The 7,430-nt window shown below is 42.2% G+C and overlaps 1 long non-coding RNA gene across 1 annotated transcript; it reads right to left on the reverse strand.

Annotated features, from left to right (window-relative positions):
- Positions 1 to 3,466: 3,466 nt before the first annotated feature.
- Positions 3,467 to 5,274, reverse strand: LOC129174218 (uncharacterized). The gene is made up of 2 exons (XR_008567386.1): positions 5,228 to 5,274; positions 3,467 to 5,155 (listed from the first exon to the last, which is right to left on the reverse strand). It is a non-coding gene; the product is annotated as an uncharacterized LOC129174218 (long non-coding RNA).
- Positions 5,275 to 7,430: the final 2,156 nt, after the last annotated feature.

The following is a 7,430-nucleotide window of genomic DNA, read 5'->3' on the forward strand; positions in this document are numbered from 1 at the left end:
ATGAATAAAGCATAATTAACAATATATGTCATGAATAAAGAACTTATTTTTGCAATACGCCGAGGGCCAATAGAAAACTGGTTTAAGGCCTTCACATATCAGATGCTGTCTTTCGATGACAGCAGAGAGGCTGTGTTTGACTGTACATTCATGTGGAACGCCAAACAGATGTTATGTCATGTCTGTCTTTGATCTGAAAAGACATTTCTTAAAGTCTTCAAAATTCTGGAAAGAAAAAAAAAAGTCCCTGAAAGCTGTCGGCAGGAAGCTGAAAAGCTGGGAGGTTGAAAGTGTTTACTGGTGTCCAATCATGTGGCTTACACTCGCGAGTGGGGGGGGTGGGGTGCGGAGCCAAAAAGGATATCACAAGTGCTGCCAGTCGATGGCGACCAGCGTCTGATTGGCCTCTTGAGCGTGACCGATGACCTCGGCGATGCCGTGCTGACGCCACAGGCGCTCGATCTTCCTGTAGCGCTCCGCACATAGATGCAGGGGATTGCCCCGCCTGCAAACGGCACACAAATACACAACATGAACACAATCCGTGACGACAATCATCACGTGCTTAAACACTGACTTGAGACCCTGATCCGTCTCTCCGTAGTCATCCAGGTATGGAGGAGGGAAAGCAGGGAAAGTAATTATTATGTTAACTTACTTTTTTTTAACTTGTAAAAAAAAATATGTACTGTAAAAGAATTTGGATTTAGTTTGGTAGTGGCGTTAAGAGGTTTCATAACCTGCAATTCTCTACCAAACCGCTAGAGGGCAGTGGTTTCCTGCGAGTGCGTAACAGCATCACTTTTTTATGCGTGGTAATGATGGATACCACTGATTTCCTTACTGAGTAGAATACTGGCCGGTATGATCGTAGACATAAACGCCGGATCGAGTGGGTTTGTCCACTGCTGCGATACGTCAACGTCGCCGCCATATTGGATGAGTCACATCACACATGGAAACAGTTAGGCACCAAACACAGTGTATTTGTTTCCCAAGTATATTACTGCGTGTGTAAATGTACAAACGAGAGGCATTAACTTAAATTTCTTTGTAGAAAGGCGCTTTATGAAAGTAAATACGTTTACTTGTATTCATTTCCAGGGCAGCCTTGGCACATCCAATATGGCGGCGGCGTTGACGTACGGCTCAGCGCTCGATGCGGCGTCTATAGGTCTATGGGTATGATACTTTACACAAATACGGTACACTTAATGTGTCTGGTAAATTTATAAACGTAGGGTGCTTCAAATCATAACATAGCTTATAGCACAAAGAATACAATACATCAAGATAATTATAGTATATCAGTAGAGTATATACTGCAGTAGCAGCATCATGTACGACAGTATAGCCAAGCTAACATACACCAACAGAAAAAAACAAATCATATAAAACATGTTAAAATGCTGTTTTAAACAACAGAAAAAATGACAAAACCATGAAAATAAATTAGGAACTTGTACAAGAATGAAGTAATTTATAATCAATTTCAGTTTTGGCCACACCCACCACCGGCCACCCCGTAGCGCCCGCCACCGCTTTCGCGCCGTCTATTAGAGCAATTAATAGCTGGGCAGTGTGCCGAGGACATGTTTTCCAAGCACAGTTTCTGGATTTTGCTCACCATCATGGCGGCCAAACCCGTGCTGGTCATCATATAGAGATGGGATTTATGGCCCTTTGAGGGGACCCGGATCTTGATGAGCCGTTCCTTTCAAAAAGTCGTTCAAAAACTGGCTCATTTGACTCATTTTTATATTTATTAAGTTTTCAGAAATCAGCCTGGTCTTAACTCGTTTTATCTTGTAAATAATCACTGGGAGAAAATTTAGATACCTCACCGACATGAATTTTGATTATTCTGAAATATTGATTAAAACCTTATTTGACGTGTGGATTAAATTTTAAAGTCTGATCTGGATTCATTGTAAATATGCCACAAGGTGGCGCCACAGCACTGTGCTTTGACGGTGAGTCACTCATTTGAATTACCCTTTGTACAAATTCCTTGTATGTGTGTAAACCACGACTTGAACATGTCGTTCACCTTTCGTGGATTCGCTCTTTTGCAGATTTTTTTTTAACAATTTTGCACGGGGTTTTTAACGGCGCATTGTTTTGTGTTGTATGAGAGTTATCTATCGTGCTCTGTTGTGTGTCTTATTGCATTTACTACTGCTACCAGTAGAGGGTGGTATATACTCATGTGAGAGTAGAAGACCTGTCCAGACAAAGATAGAGCTATAACAGTCCAGATTGGCTAAAGGAGAACCCGCCCATTGTGTTCTGCGTTCTGATTGGCTGTAGGCCATTGTCAATCAATCTTCCTGCAGGACTGCCTGTTTCCTCGAGCGCCTGGAATACTGAAAATGAGTCTTCGGATCATGGAGGGCGACGATGAGGAATATGTTTCAACAAGGATACAAAACCGCTACAGCCTAATGGTGCCAGGACAGGCCAAGATCAGAGGAGTGAATACACGTGACTCACTTAATTTCTTGTGTCCAATCTCTAAAGTTGATCATTAAAATTCAAACAATTTGAACTATGAGACGGTTTAAACAAGCGAGATATGTAAGAATGTGTTCATGGCTGTCCGAGAAAAGTGTATAAAGTGTATGGTGAGGGGTTTTACAGCCTTAAAACATATATGATTGTACAAAAATAGTAGTTGGCTGCTTCGCGGATTTCACTTATTGTGGGCTATTTTGGAAACCTATCCCCCGCTATAAACGAGGCAACACTTGTAAACATTGAAAAACAAAGCAGGCTATAATGAACATTGTTAATAATACAGAACATTTTAGCCTTACTGTCTGCCATGACAGACAAGTGCTTCTCAACCATGCTTCCTTTCCTTAACTGGCTCATTTTGTCGACGACCTGACTGACTCACCCCCTCATTTACCGCTCTCCGAAGCACGGGGCCTGATGCTATTAGCATATAAGTGCAGCGCCGCTGCAGGTCTGTTCCTATCGTTCATGTTAAGCGAGCGAGTCGTTCAAAAGATCCGATTCGTTCGTGAACGTCCCACACTAGCATAATACGGAAGTGGATGCCGATCGGCACTCGTTTTAACTCCTTGGTTTACACTCATGCTAGTAAGAGATTTATGCGCTGAATCTCGCTTCAGATTTTAAGTCAAAGTCAACATAGTGACAAAACTTGAACGGAACCGACCAAAGTAATCATGGAAAACTTACCTACCGCTTGCAGTTCATCCAAGACTTGGTTTTATTCACAGCTCCTCCACACGGAAAGTTGTGTGCTGCAGTCAAATGCGTCCCAGCGGAAACGGCGGTTAGGCTGAAGTAATGTTCTGCACCACAGAGCCGCATTAGTCAAAATTGCCCCACAGCGGTGTGGGTGGCTCCGTAGCCCCGCCACTGAACAGCTGTATCAAGATTTGAAAGCAATTTGTTAGCAAAATGGCCATTTGATAAAAAACGTCACCAAGCCCTGTTTTCAGGTTTTTATTGTTTGTTATTCTTATACATTTTGTACATAATATACTCATTTATACAAGAATTCACATATTGACAAGTCCAATGTGCTAATAGAAGAGAGGGTGACTATGCAACATGCTGTGCAGAGGTGGCGAACACTAAAAAAAATCCTTAACTTAATGTTTGACCCAAAAATTGATAGAATCTAACACTGGTTTCCACTTTCTCCAGCAAAAATAATCAAGATTCGATTTAGAACCAAAAAAAAATAGTGATGGAAAACCGGCCAGACTTCAGCAAAAAAAGAAAAACAAACAAACACAAAAGCCTTTCAAAAGATCAAGTATTCACACCTGTAAAAGGAAGTCACAGCAAGCAAAAACCTTAAATAAAACATCAAAGAAGATATCACAGGCGTCCTCTGATGAAGAAAAAGCTCCGATATGACCTTGATATGTTGTGATAAGAAACAAGTAACACCTGAATCTCTGCTACTTGGGTTTGTTCGCATCCTCGATGTGGCAGTTGAAGGCAGGCGTGTCCAAAGGTTCACCACAGCCGCACGTAACACTGAAGAATCTTTGATACATTTTGTACACTAAAGATGATAAAAAGCAACCCAGTGTCGGTCTATACCTGTGCTCACCAACCTTTTTGAGCCCAAGATCCCTGGTCTCGGCCGTGGAACTGCACAAGATCCCCCCCCAAACCAGGATGTATTTATTTTGTAGAATGGTTTACTTTTATTTTGTAGAAAGTAAATGCGTGCCTATTGGTCGCTCTCCAGGAGGGGAGGGCACTGATGTAATAATACTTTTTCCCCCTAACTTTCTCATGATCGACCGGCAAAGTGCTGAAGATCGACAGGTTGTTGACCCCTGGTCTATCCAGTGGAACACGTTTAAGTCGACGCCCCTCGGACTGGCTGGACATGGACGTTACTGGTTGTTGGCGTAACCAAAACCAGCTAGCTTGCCCATTTCCTTGTGATAAAAGGAGATTAGCAAGGTTTTCCTCCATTTGTGCATATTTTTATTTTAACTGGACAGCAGTTAAGTTGCTGTTGTTGTACGCCGCTGCTTACAACACAACACGTCGACGTCGACTTAAGCGGGAGAACATGGTGGACTGGGGCTTGATGGCCTGGTTGACATAGAGGGGTTGTCAACATAAAGGGGTTTCACTGCATAGCAAAGCTAAATGAATAAAGCATAATTAACAATATATGTCATGAATAAAGAACTTATTTTTGCAATACGCCGAGGGCCAATAGAAAACTGGTTTAAGGCCTTCACATATCAGATGCTGTCTTTCGATGACAGCAGAGAGGCTGTGTTTGACTGTACATTCATGTGGAACGCCAAACAGATGTTATGTCATGTCTGTCTTTGATCTGAAAAGACATTTCTTAAAGTCTTCAAAATTCTGGAAAGAAAAAAAAAAGTCCCTGAAAGCTGTCGGCAGGAAGCTGAAAAGCTGGGAGGTTGAAAGTGTTTACTGGTGTCCAATCATGTGGCTTACACTCGCGAGTGGGGGGGGTGGGGTGCGGAGCCAAAAAGGATATCACAAGTGCTGCCAGTCGATGGCGACCAGCGTCTGATTGGCCTCTTGAGCGTGACCGATGACCTCGGCGATGCCGTGCTGACGCCACAGGCGCTCGATCTTCCTGTAGCGCTCCGCACATAGATGCAGGGGATTGCCCCGCCTGCAAACGGCACACAAATACACGACATGAACACGATCCGTGACGACAATCATCACGTGCTTAAACACTGACTTGAGACCCTGATCCGTCTCTCCGTAGTCATCCAGGTATGGAGGAGGGAAAGCAGGGAAAGTAATTATTATGTTAACTTACTTTTTTTTAACTTGTAAAAAAAAATATGTACTGTAAAAGAATTTGGATTTAGTTTGGTAGTGGCGTTAAGAGGTTTCATAACCTGCAATTCTCTACCAAACCGCTAGAGGGCAGTGGTTTCCTGCGAGTGCGTAACAGCATCACTTTTTTATGCGTGGTAATGATGGATACCACTGATTTCCTTACTGAGTAGAATACTGGCCGGTATGATCGTAGACATAAACGCCGGATCGAGTGGGTTTGTCCACTGCTGCGATACGTCAACGTCGCCGCCATATTGGATGAGTCACATCACACATGGAAACAGTTAGGCACCAAACACAGTGTATTTGTTTCCCAAGTATATTACTGCGTGTGTAAATGTACAAACGAGAGGCATTAACTTAAATTTCTTTGTAGAAAGGCGCTTTATGAAAGTAAATACGTTTACTTGTATTCATTTCCAGGGCAGCCTTGGCACATCCAATATGGCGGCGGCGTTGACGTACGGCTCAGCGCTCGATGCGGCGTCTATAGGTCTATGGGTATGATACTTTACACAAATACGGTACACTTAATGTGTCTGGTAAATTTATAAACGTAGGGTGCTTCAAATCATAACATAGCTTATAGCACAAAGAATACAATACATCAAGATAATTATAGTATATCAGTAGAGTATATACTGCAGTAGCAGCATCATGTACGACAGTATAGCCAAGCTAACATACACCAACAGAAAAAAACAAATCATATAAAACATGTTAAAATGCTGTTTTAAACAACAGAAAAAATGACAAAACCATGAAAATAAATTAGGAACTTGTACAAGAATGAAGTAATTTATAATCAATTTCAGTTTTGGCCACACCCACCACCGGCCACCCCGTAGCGCCCGCCACCGCTTTCGCGCCGTCTATTAGAGCAATTAATAGCTGGGCAGTGTGCCGAGGACATGTTTTCCAAGCACAGTTTCTGGATTTTGCTCACCATCATGGCGGCCAAACCCGTGCTGGTCATCATATAGAGATGGGATTTATGGCCCTTTGAGGGGACCCGGATCTTGATGAGCCGTTCCTTTCAAAAAGTCGTTCAAAAACTGGCTCATTTGACTCATTTTTATATTTATTAAGTTTTCAGAAATCAGCCTGGTCTTAACTCGTTTTATCTTGTAAATAATCACTGGGAGAAAATTTAGATACCTCACCGACATGAATTTTGATTATTCTGAAATATTGATTAAAACCTTATTTGACGTGTGGATTAAATTTTAAAGTCTGATCTGGATTCATTGTAAATATGCCACAAGGTGGCGCCACAGCACTGTGCTTTGACGGTGAGTCACTCATTTGAATTACCCTTTGTACAAATTCCTTGTATGTGTGTAAACCACGACTTGAACATGTCGTTCACCTTTCGTGGATTCGCTCTTTTGCAGATTTTTTTTTAACAATTTTGCACGGGGTTTTTAACGGCGCATTGTTTTGTGTTGTATGAGAGTTATCTATCGTGCTCTGTTGTGTGTCTTATTGCATTTACTACTGCTACCAGTAGAGGGTGGTATATACTCATGTGAGAGTAGAAGACCTGTCCAGACAAAGATAGAGCTATAACAGTCCAGATTGGCTAAAGGAGAACCCGCCCATTGTGTTCTGCGTTCTGATTGGCTGTAGGCCATTGTCAATCAATCTTCCTGCAGGACTGCCTGTTTCCTCGAGCGCCTGGAATACTGAAAATGAGTCTTCGGATCATGGAGGGCGACGATGAGGAATATGTTTCAACAAGGATACAAAACCGCTACAGCCTAATGGTGCCAGGACAGGCCAAGATCAGAGGAGTGAATACACGTGACTCACTTAATTTCTTGTGTCCAATCTCTAAAGTTGATCATTAAAATTCAAACAATTTGAACTATGAGACGGTTTAAACAAGCGAGATATGTAAGAATGTGTTCATGGCTGTCCGAGAAAAGTGTATAAAGTGTATGGTGAGGGGTTTTACAGCCTTAAAACATATATGATTGTACAAAAATAGTAGTTGGCTGCTTCGCGGATTTCACTTATTGTGGGCTATTTTGGAAACCTATCCCCCGCTATAAACGAGGCAACACTTGTAAACATTGAAAAACAAAGCAGGCTATAAT

The sequence above is a fragment of the Dunckerocampus dactyliophorus genome, chromosome 21 (assembly GCF_027744805.1).
Source record: "Dunckerocampus dactyliophorus isolate RoL2022-P2 chromosome 21, RoL_Ddac_1.1, whole genome shotgun sequence".
In the NCBI taxonomy this organism is placed as follows: Eukaryota; Metazoa; Chordata; class Actinopteri; order Syngnathiformes; family Syngnathidae; genus Dunckerocampus; species Dunckerocampus dactyliophorus.